This window comes from Aethalodelphis obliquidens, unplaced genomic scaffold (assembly GCF_003676395.1).
Source record: "Aethalodelphis obliquidens isolate GAN/ISIS:26980383/991018 unplaced genomic scaffold, ASM367639v1 scaffold34, whole genome shotgun sequence".
Taxonomy (NCBI): domain Eukaryota; kingdom Metazoa; phylum Chordata; class Mammalia; order Artiodactyla; family Delphinidae; genus Aethalodelphis; species Aethalodelphis obliquidens.
Window position 1 is genome coordinate 2,325,982 of NW_020837978.1, and position 11,556 is coordinate 2,337,537.

The 11,556-nt window shown below is 55.5% G+C and overlaps 2 long non-coding RNA genes across 3 annotated transcripts; both read left to right on the plus strand.

The window, feature by feature from the left end:
- The first annotated feature begins 1,486 nt into the window (after positions 1 to 1,486).
- On the plus strand, positions 1,487 to 8,234 carry LOC113631683 (uncharacterized). Of its 2 annotated transcripts, XR_003437497.1 has the most exons (6): positions 1,487 to 1,866; positions 1,986 to 2,282; positions 2,690 to 3,680; positions 6,429 to 6,669; positions 6,847 to 7,308; positions 8,116 to 8,234. It is a non-coding gene; the product is annotated as an uncharacterized LOC113631683 (long non-coding RNA). The 2 variants fall into 2 exon arrangements; XR_003437496.1 differs by having other exon boundaries at positions 1,986 to 3,680.
- Positions 8,235 to 8,343: 109 nt separating this feature from the next.
- LOC113631684 (uncharacterized) lies at positions 8,344 to 11,149 on the plus strand. Its single transcript, XR_003437498.1, has 2 exons — positions 8,344 to 9,400; positions 10,016 to 11,149. It is a non-coding gene; the product is annotated as an uncharacterized LOC113631684 (long non-coding RNA).
- Positions 11,150 to 11,556: the final 407 nt, after the last annotated feature.

The following is an 11,556-nucleotide window of genomic DNA, read 5'->3' on the forward strand; positions in this document are numbered from 1 at the left end:
GCCAGACCTCTGGTGGGAAATGGAAATAGACGCCCGCAAGAAGTTTGGGAATTTGAGAGTAGGAGGGCCTCATGCCCCACTCCCAGGAGAAGTCTGGGGTCACAGCAAGCCTTGTAGAGGAGACCCCAGCCCATTGCGGTGTGGACTGTGGCAGCAGCAGAGGGCAGGTGACAGCCAAGCGTGCTGGCTGCACAGGGCCCCCGAGAACCCCCCTTATCTGCTGGCCCTAAACCTTCATTCCCCCTGTGTAAGTCAGGATGGGCTAGGTGTGTGATGGTAACACCCCACATCTCAATGGCTTAAAGTGATGAAGTTTCATTTCTTGCTCAGGCTGCACGTCCCTCCTGAGAGGAGATGTGTCTGCTTCACCCGGTCGTCACCCCAAGACCCGGAGGGATGGAAACGCCACCGCGTGAAGCGTTTCTGACGACCGAGGTACAGCAAGGGGGTGACCGGCTCCCGGGCTCTTCTAAGTCTCCACCTGGAAGTGACGGACGTCAGGTCTGCTCGCACTTCATCGACGTGCCCCAGGGTCCCCCAGAGTCCAGGGGATGGGAAGTGCAATCTCTTCACGAGCCCCAAGAGGAAAGAAGCCTGTGAGAGTTAGAAGCCCCAGGGGCCTCGGCACTGGGGAAGGAAAACAGAGGGCGTGGCCGAGCCAGGGAGGGGACGCTGGGGTGGAGTCCGACGCCCAGGACCCCCAGGGAGAGGCAGTGCGCTTGCGAGCGGGCGGAGTGTGGCCTCAGAGGCCCGCTGGTGGGGAAGGCGCGGGGCCCCCCAGCACGGACTGCGTTTCCTGTGAAATGAGCGAGTGATCCTGGGGGCGGAGGTTTCGGCCTCCAAGCAGAACGGAGACTCGAGGAAGAGATGAGACTGAGGAAGAGCGACAGTGAGGCCCCTCTTGCGCACCTGAGCTCTGTGTCCTGCCACAGTTCTCTGTGTCTGTGGACCCCTCACCCCCTGCACGGCATCTAGCAGGGGGTCACCGTCCGACGGGTGGTCGCCCCGCCTGGGCTTCGCTCCGTCCTCGCTCTAGAGCTCGGTTCTTGTTCCGCGGCTGCCAGGCTGAGGATTCGGGGTGCCGCAGCCAGGCCTCTCCGGAGAGGAGACGGTACGTGGAGGAAGACTTGGGTAGATTGGGCCACGACGCCGGGGGCTCCCGCGGGGCCCCCGCTGCCCACACCCTCCCACGTGCGGGCAGGACCTCGCGGCCTCTCTGTGATGGGCTCCGTCTCCACCGCTCTGACAGTCGCGGCTGCCACTGAGTTGCCGGCGTGGAGCATTGATCTCACTTAAACCTCAAATGACGACGTGACTCCTGACCCGGTTGCTTTCTAAACGCGGATGAGAAGTGAAGAAATGACGCTTCCCTCCCATACAGGGCCTGGGGTCTCTAGGGTAAGCTGGCGTCCGGGAGCCGAACGCAGAGGGCCCGTTACGGGAAGCTGGCTCCGGTGCTGGTCTGCGACCCCGGCGGCGGTGGCTCCGGTGCTGGTCTGCGACCCCGGCGGCGGTGGCCGGGGGCAGACCCTGACTTGCTGGACCTTGGTTTGTGTGTCTGCGACGTGAGTGGATTCAACAGATCGTCTCCTGAGGTCACCCCTGGTTTTAGCTTTCGGGTCGTTTGTGACTGCCGAGGCCAAGGGGAAGGGAGGCCGATGGGGGAGAAGGGACACGAGACAGGAGGAGAGGGTGAGTGAGGAGGGGATCCCGGGGCGGGGGTGGGGGGGTGCAGCGTGGCGTGTGCCCCCCACCCCCACCACCACCTCCTGGACGTGCTTGTTAAATGACGGCGCCACAGCTGAGCAGGGAGCCCTCAGCCACGCATCTCAAGACAGAGGAGTCTCGGCATTTATTTCAAAGACGGTAATTTCATTTTCCAGGGAGAATTCTCGGTACAAAGAGTTGACGTGGGCCATTAAATTCTTACCTTTCAGCATACCTGCCTAAAAGCTATGCGAACAGCAGTGTCTTGTATTTCCTAGGAGCCAGCACTTTCTAAGGATGGCAGTGACCTAATCCATCCTCATGACACTGTGACATCAGTGCTGAGAAGACCCCAGTCTCCCTGGCACATGCCCCCTGCGGCTTAGAGAGGTCAGGTCTCTGTCCAGCGGGAAGGCAGAAACGCCAAGGTTCAATCCGACGTCTGCTTTATTGTGAATCCCGTGCTTTTCGCCCCTGGCCGCCGGCTGCGACCCGACACCCTTACGGAGGAGGAGGGCTCCTTTTGCCCTCGGGCTCAGCAGCATGGTCCACTTCTCCGCCTCCCCTTCATCCTGGTATTTTTTATTCTCCATCCTTTGGAACCAGCACCGCGGTCATAAAGGAAAGCAGAAGGGAGGGCGGGCGTTGAGAAGCCTCCCTCCTGCCCGCCTGGAACCACACTCCCCAGCCCTGCTTCCTGGTGCCTCTGGGCTCCTTTCTCTTTGCAAAAACAGGAACTTAGAAATGCGTGTTCTTGTTTCCTACTTTCTTACCCCAAAGTTGGCACACCAAATTAGACCATACTTTGCACTTACTCTGTCATTACTCAGCGATGTGTCCGGAAAATACTGTGATTTTAGTTCCCAGGGAGCTTCCTCGTTCCTTCTCACAGGGACAGGCGGTTCCACCGGGTTGGGTAAGTCATCGGTTTACTTAGCCAGGTCCTCGGATCCGGCCACTAGGCGGTTTCCATGTGTTTCAGAACCACAGACAACGCCTTCTGGGAGTCACCTTGCAGAGGTCCGTGCCCACCCGTCAGCTGTAGCCCCAGGAGCGGGTCACTGAGGCAGGGGAAAGTCCATCTGACACCTTGCTGGCCGTGACGCTCGTATGGGCAGTTGAGTAGACCCATCGAGAAAGGAGAACAGTGTTGGCCTCCCTGGCTCCCGGGCAACAGAGTGTTTTGTCGAACTTTTGTCTTTTTTCCAGTCTGATCGAGGAAAACTTGTATCCTTGTGTAGTTTTACTGCTCGTGTCTCTGACTGTGACGCTTGCGTGTCTTTTGGACCGCATGTATTTCTTATTCTGTGAACCGCCCATGACCTCGGCCCATTTTTCTGTCGGTCCTGTGGTCTTTCTTGCTTTCATCTCTGAGAGCTCTTCATATATTTTGGAGAAAAACACTTTTCTGTGTCGTGAGGTACAAATATTTCCCCTAGTTTTTGCCCTTTTTCCCCACTCTGTGTTGTGCTTTGGTTTTGGCTTCTCTGTGGACACTGCTGTTGTTTACATTTGCAATTATTAATCTCTGCTTTTTGGCTGCTGGATTTTGAGACATGGTTTGACATGTCAATCGACTCTGATGTTATTCTGTCAAAGTTCCAACAGGAATGACACGGCACACTCAAATTAGGGTGATTTTAAGGCGGGGGTTACGTACAAAGGGACTACTGACAAGGGCCTGGGCAAGTTTTAGGGGCGTCCCAGGGGCAGTGCGAGAATGGGGGCCCAGCAGCAACCGAGATGCATCACCCCTGGGCCCCTGGGGATGAGGGGACAGAGGAGTTATGCAGCCTGGAAGGAGAGAGCTGTGTAGGCCAAGCCTCCTAGAGAGGGGCCCTCGTCTGCGGAGGAAACCAGGAACGGAACACCCTGCCCTCACGTCCCTGCTTCCCTCCTGTCTGGTCGTGGCTGTTGGGAGAAGCCTGCTGGCAGCGTCCATGTGGGCAGCCGTCCAGGGCACAGAATGAGGGGTGAGTGGTCCGAGCTCTGTGGGGCAGGTGTTGGGGAGAAGAGGCGGGACCCACTTCCAGACCCCCTCAGCAGCACTTACGGGGTCTTACTTTTACATTTACAACTTTGTCCCGGTGGAGTTTCTCTGGATGTACCATGTGTGGCGTGGGTCCTGCTTCTCCGACAACTATCCACGTGTCCCTACGCTGCTTATCACAAAATCCACCTTTACCCACACTGGTCATATATTCATGTCCCATGTGCACTTGGCTCTATTTCTGGACTTTCTCTTTTGTTCCACTGGGCTGTCCATTCATATTCTGTATTCATCACCAAGGCCTTGTGATGGGCTTTAAGAACCGGGAAGATCAATCCCTCCTCATTTTCCTTCTATTTCAGGGTTTTCCTGGGCTACCTTGCTTGTTTATTTTCAGTGGATTTGCTTGTCTACTTCTGAAGGAAGGAAACTTGTTAGGACATTTAGGGAGATTATGTTAAATTTATACACTTATTAACTGAGGACTCACATCTTTAGAACATAGTTGATTTCTGCTTTAAAACAATGATTTGTCAAGAGACCTGGTTGTTCCTGGGTTTTGACACCGCCAGCAAGCAAAGAAAGAAACCTGACAGACACGACCTTGCCAGGTGAGGAAAGCTCTTGTTTGCAGTGATGGGACAAGCTGACATCTGGTCCCTCCTGTGGGATGAATTGAGAACCCATCTCTCAGGCAGTGTTCCTGCCAAAATGCAAAACCTGCAACCGATCATGAGAACACGTATATGCAAAATCGAATTGGGAGCGCTCTCTAAAGGAGGGGCCTGTACTCCTCACGAATATCAGCCCTGTCACTTATACGTCAAAGCTGAAAAGAATCTGTATCTTTAAGGACAAAGAAATGATGAGGACCTGGTCTAGATTAAAAGAGATGAAGGGAGGGCTTCCCTGGTGGCGCAGTGGTTGGGAGTCCGCCTGCCGATGCCGGGGACATGGGTTCGTGCCCCGGTTCGGGAAGATCCCATGTGCCGCGGAGTGGCTGGGCCCGTGAGCCATGGCCGCTGGGCCTGCGCGTCCGGAGCCTGTGCTCTGCAACAGGAGAGGCCACAGCAGTGAGAGGCCCGAGTACCACAAAAAAAAAAAAAAAGAGGTGAAGGGGACGTGGCAACTCCAGTCACCGTGTGGTCCTGTGTGGATCCTGGATCAGGAAAAACATACCCACCAAGGACGTGAGGGGACCACTGACAACAGAATCCGCAGGGTAGGTTAGATCGTAGTGTTATTTCAACGTCAAATCACCTGACCTGATCATTGTACTGTGGTTATGTCAGGGAACTCTCCTGTTCTTACATAATGCATGATGAAATATTTTGGGGTAGAGAGTGTCTGCTACGAACTTTCAAATTGTTCACAAAAAATAATAGTCTAGGGCTTCCCTGGTGGCGCAGCGGTTGAGAGTCCACTTGCTGATGCAGGGGACGCGGGTTCGTGCCCCGGTCCGGGAAGATCCCACATGCCGCGGAGTGGCTGGGCCCGTGAGCCGTGGCCGCTGAGCCTGCGCGTCCGGAGCCTGTGCTCCGCAACGGGAGGGGCCACGACAGTGAGAGGCCCGCGTATCACAAAAAAAACAAATAATAGTCTACATATAAATGTAGAGAGGAGTAATAAAGTAAATGTGGCAAAATGTTAATAATCGATAACTGGGTGAAGAATACCTAGGAATTCTTGGTTCTATTCTTACAACTCAGTGCTGGAGGTTGGCTTCTAGACCGCGGTGCTAACGCTCTTCTCTGCGGCATCTCCACAAGGCCCAACGTCAGGTGCCGCTGGGTAGGGCTGGTGAGGTGCCAGGCGGCTGCCAGGCTCCGGCCACAGTAAAACTGGGAGAAACAACGATAATGGCTGAGCTCGGACAGCTCCGGGCCTTACAAAGCACGGACAAGGGCCCCGGGGAGCCAGAGGCCTTGGCGGCCGGGAGCCCAGCCTCCAGAAACCCGCGAGAGGTTTGTACACAGATGTGCTGCTCCAGGAAAGGACCCACAGATCAATCCTGTGGGTGCAGAGGAAGGCTTAGGGTCAGTGACAGAGGGCACAGGGCTCAGGAAACAGGAGCTCTTTCTCAGACGGTCCCAGAAGCGCTAAGAGGTGGGAGCCCGAAGGAGCAGTGTGGGCGGGGGGAGGGGGGAGGCTTGCCTGAGGATGTGGGACCCGGGAGCGGGGGAGGGGAAGGGGCCTCCCACCCGGGCCAGAGTCTTGGGAAATGGGATCCAGCTTTGCTGGCTGCTCTAGGGCTGTGCTTGGAAGGCAGCTGGAGCGTGTGTGAGCATCTCTGCTGTGTGTGTGTGTGCGTGGCAGAGACAGCGAGACGTTAGGAACGAGGCCCATCTTGGGTACCTGCTGGTGCCGGATTGTAACTGGGTTCCACTAAGTTCTTATCCCCCATCCTTGGCGGCAGCAGGTTGAGGAGCGGCCCAGCTGGGCAGCAGTGGCCCAGAGTGCCATCGGCAGGGACCACCGCAGTGGGCCCCTCTTAGGCTTCCTGAGTTCTCAAGCTGGGGTGTCCTGGGTCCCTGTGCTTTGCTTCCGACGGCAGTCCTGACGCAGGATGGGCCTTGGGCGACCAGAGCCTTTGCTCCCCCTGCAGGGGTCCGCAGGGGCCTGGGGGTCCCTCCCTGGGGACTCTCCTTAGTAACCAACTGGTGAAGGAGTTTGAAAGCCCAGGCCCTTGCTTTGACGGAAGACAAACTCCAAGTTGTAATTTTCCCTCCAGAATGCCTCCATGGAGGGAATGGATGGGCCACCCCCCATTTCCTGCCCTGCTGCCTGCACCCCTCAATCAGTTTTCCCAGGGGACCTGCCGGAGTAGATCACATGCACACAGCCCTGGCCTCGGGCCCTGCTTCTGGGAAGCCTGACGTGAGATGACCACTAACACAGTCCAAGAAATGACCGAACGCGGGAGAAACCTACCCTCAGGACTTAGAGGCCATCCACGCATCTGAGCCTCCCGGGTAAGACTCTGCTCCGTCAGCCTCCTTTCAACGGCTCCGAGAGAGCTGGTGTCGAGTTTGAGCTTTGCCTGGAGGGGCGGATGGGAGGGCGGCTGGAAGCAGCTCTCAGCTCTGCCTCAGAATAGACGTGGAATCATAACAATTTCACTGAAACGTCAGCTTTCTTGGGGCCCACAGGAGCCTCCAGCTGACCCTGCTTCCCGGGGGGAAGGAGGAGGGCTTTCTGCTGCGCCCTCTGAAGAGCGACCAGGAAGGGCAGAGGGGGCCGGGATGGAGAGGGGCACGCCTGGCGGAGGTTCTGGTCCCTGACCCGTGTGCTGAGCCTCAGACGGTGGAGCCAGACGCGACGGTGACGCTCCGTGACCATGTGGGACACGTCACAGCTGGGTGTCTGGCGCGTCCTGGCAATGGCCTGTCTCTGCAGGTCTGAGAAGCACCACAACGTTCTTTACAAGGTTGACACGGGAGCTGGGCCCTCGCACGTCAGCCCCGTCCTCCCTGCATCTTAAGTCTGAGCTCTGATGGGACTTCTGTACCAAGAGCGAATTAACAGGGTAAATGATGTTCAACTAAAGAGTTCAACCAGCACACTGTGATGTAGCCGAGCTTGTGTCCGAGCAGAGGACCATCCACACAGGGGTGAGTCGCTCTTCTGAGCTGATTTAATATTTCCAGTGTTAGCATTTGAATGTTGGATGAACTTGTTTCCCTGGTGTGAAATTCAAGATTTGTAAATTCAAACAGACGATGAAACGATCTAGAATTAGTCACTGATAGCCTCTAACTGAATAAATCACTGGCTTGCTTGCTAGTTCTCTGGGATTGCCAAGATTATACGTCTAAACGAGGTAGGAGTTCCCCTTCCCCGTGTGTGCGCGTGCACGCGCGCACACACACACACACACACACACACACAGAGTCGCTAAACTGTCACAGCAGTGTAATAATCTGACCTCTGAGAATTGCATGCAAGGACTAGAATACAGGCTAGAAGATGTGGGGCAGTCCATCCCGCTCTGTATGGGGATGATGTTCTAACAGTCAGAGCTCCCCCAGATGAAATGGGGGTCCATCCGCAAGGAGACCCGCTGTCTCGGAACTGCTGGGAGGAGGAGGATGGAGCAGAGTCTTACCCGGGATGCCCAGACGGGTGGACGGCCTCTAAGGCAGGTGGCTCTCAGCTCTGAGGTCCACGGTCCTGCGATGGCACACCTTAAAGACAGGACCTGGGAGGTCTTCCATTTCCTCCCCCAAGTTCTTACTTCCTGCTCACGGATCCACCAAATAGCCTCTCCGCATTCTCCTTTGAGAGAACCTGGGCTGACTCACCCTGACAGAGCAGTTTGGCTTTGTGAGCCCCTGACACCCACCTTCTCCCCTTAGTTTGTGAGCCAGTGTCCCCTGAAACCCCAAACTTCAGCTCGATTAAGCCTGTTGTTTCTTCAGGGTCACAGTGGAACAGCCAGGCCTGCTGAGGGAAGTTCCCCGCTCCCCATCGTCCCCCCTCTCTTCCCATCCCCCTCCCTCCCCTCCCCATTCCCCTCCCTCCCCCTCCCTCCCCACTGCCTCCATCTCCTTCACTCCCGCCCTCCCTCCCCCTCCCCCTCCCTCCCCATCCCCCCTCCCTCCCCACCGCCTCCATCCCCTTCACCCCCGCCCTCCCTCCCCATTCCCCTCCCTCCCCTCCCTCCCCCTCCCTCCCCCTCCCCTCCCTCCCATTACCTCCCCACAGGCTACCCTGTATCTCTCCTTACTCCCTATCGTCCCCCTTCCCCCCAACTTCTCTGCAAACCGAGGGAGCAGGAGTAATGCAGCCGAGCGTGGCCTTTCTGCAGCGAGTCCCACAGACCAGAGAACCTTCCAGAAGAGGTCACGGTGCTCTGCGGCCTAAAGATGCAGGAGGCCAGATTGCTCATTTCCTTCGTTCAAGAGCTCCACTGGGGCCGGTGTGTCTGTCCTCTGCCCCTGGACCGTAACTGGGAGTCGGATAAGAGCCTCCGCTCCCGTAATCCCCAGGGAGTCCTCCACGATGAAGCTCCTGCCGCCGTCCCCGGCCCTGCCCGGGGCACCCTGGCTGCAGTGTGACCACCCATAGCCAACGTGTGGAAGGAAGTGAGCTTTCCCTTCCCAAACAGTCTCCGGGGGCATCACTATCAGCTGACTGGTTCACACCTTGGACATTGCAAAGTAAAGCACTTGACACCATCACAAATTCGCGTGGTTATGCGCAGGGACCACTCTCCAGGGAGGCAAAAAAATAGCCCTGGGCTGGGACAGGACGCTGTCCCCCCCCGTGGGAAGCCGTGGTCTATCTGGGCATCCATCTGTCTTCTCCTCCGTGGAGAGAGCGCTGGGCACAGTGACCTCCGAGGTCCAGCCAGCTTGAAACCCGTCACTTGACAACTAGGGGAGAGTTTAAATGAGTATGTACTTTTCTCCACCCTCGCCGCAGTTCTTCTTAGTTAGCTTACAAAATGAGGAAATCAAACCAAACCTGGACACAAAATCCCACCCCGGGGTCAAGATATTTGTAGAGTGTGTATCGGCTCCAGCCCTCGACCTTGGCCACCAGTGTCTGTGCTTCCCTCTCCTGAGCAAATGGTCCTGATACTCACGAGGGACACAGCTGTTTCCTGCCCACCTTCCACCAGAGTTCTGCAACCTCCGTGCCTGCTGCGTTAACACCTCTCTGGGGGATGACGGACGGGACATTGCGGGGATCGGAGCAAAGGTGAGCCAGAGCCGGACATCCCAGCGAGTGGCTCTTCAGGCAGAAGGGAGCACTGGGGTCCTGACGGGCTTGGTGGGTGAGTCAGCCCAGGGACGGCAGACACAGCCTGTCAGGTCCCAGATCTGTAAGTGAGCAGAACATCGACTGCACTGGGGCAGGGAGGGAGGGAGAGCCATTCACACCCGATGGGTGCAGATCAAAAGGCATGAGGCAGGCAGCCCCGGCTTTCCTTCCCAAGGGCCTGTGAGTAAGAGCTGAGGCCGGCTCCGTGCCAAACCTGAGTCCCCTGTGCTGCCTTCCAAGCAGGTTGGAGGCGAGCTGGCGTGGGAGGGGAGGGCGGACAGTGGACGTCACGGCGGGTCACAGCCTGTGGGTGTCCAGCGCGCCTGGCGGCATCTGTCAGCATCTGCTTACTTCTGAGCCAGTCTGCATTCAGCAGAGCACGGAAGGGGCTGAGCCCCAGGAGCTGGCGGCTATCACCCCTGGCTTCTTACAAGCAGATTCTCTGGTCCGAGGATGAAATCACTATGTTGCCAGAGAACACGGCTTTAGGTCAGGGGACATGATATACACTCCAGAGAAGAAGGAGGGAATTCGTTTTCCTTTTCTGCACAGGGTTCAGCCCAGCTGTGGAAGGATGTGCCCTCTCCCCGTCAGCTCCGTCTGGAATTAACCTCCCGGAGTCAGACTGTTGGGTGCAAAAGAGAAATGAAACAATGTAGTCCTTGGAAACTGGACGCCATGTACCTCCAAGGGTGCGAGATTCCAGAGGGCATACGGGCACTGGCTTAGTTGTATGTTATCTAGTACAACACGCTGCATAATTAGCAACAAAATAATCCAATTTAGCAAATCTATGTACCGAGCACGCTGCTAGCTGCCAGGGCTTCAAATATAACTAGGTCTCTGGCTTATTGATACACTTTCTGGTGGTTTTGACGGTTGTCAGGGAGGAACTTAGTATTAGAATTGCTTCATGGGACAACTTCTTAAGCAGTCACTGGGGTCTTTAAAAGAATACAAATCATTACATTTAAACTTTATTTATTTTATAAAAGGACAAAAATAAATTAAAGTTGTTGAGACTTAAATGTTTCTTTACCACAAAAGAGATTATTCCTCTTAGTATAAGAGATCACAGAAGATTGAGTTCACGTGCACACACGCCTACAGTGGTCTATACTGTACGTCTCGATGTTAGGAAGTATCGATCGTCTCCTTCCAAATGCTGCTTCCATTTTCTCTCTTCTTCCTCTTCATTTTATTGTTGTATTATTATTGTTGGTTGAATTGAGTTTCCCCAAAAGACATGTCCGAGTCCTAAGCCCTGGTACCTGTGAATGTGACTTCCTTTGGAAATAGGGCATTTGCAGATGTAATCACGTTAAAATGAGGTCATATTGGATTGTAAGTAGTGGGCTCTAATCCAGTGATTGGTGTCCTTACAACGAGAGGGACATTTTGACACAGACACACAGAGGAAAGAAAGCTGCGTGGAGACAGAGGCTGAGGCTGGAGTGGGACGTTTACAAGCCTTGGAACGCCAGGGGCTGTGGGGAGCCACCAGAAGCTGGGAAAGGGGCCTGGAACAGATCCCCCTCGGAGCCCCCAGGAGGAGCAAATCCTGCCATCACCTTGATCTTGGACTTCTAGCGCCCAGGACTGGGAGACAAGACATTTCTGTTGTGCCCAGTTTGTGGTACTTTGCTACGGCAGCCCTGGGAGACTAATACAGTCATTTTAACATTGTCCAGGTTTACCTTAATCACAGTCTGTTTGGTAAAGATAGTTCTTATGGTGTGTGACATACGCTTTATCTTTAAACAGATTCACTGTTCACCACCTGTGCCTTTAGCTGTGCACTCTCCCTTTTCTCTCCACAGTTATGTCCTCATCTTTGGACTCTCGGTGAATTCCTGCCCCCTCCCTCCCCTCCTCCCTCCCTCCCCTTCCACCGTCCCCCTCCCTCTCCCCCTTCCCTCCCTCCCTCTGTGCTGGATGCTGGCGTAGCTGCTCAGCGGGTCCTTTTCATCTGACACCTGCTTGAGGAGCTCCCTCCAGACATTCTGTTTGCCCCGAATTAAAGCAGTGACTTGACATGACTCCTTCCTTCTCTGAGACTAGGTTGTTTTTCTCTACAAGCAGTTTTGAAGTCT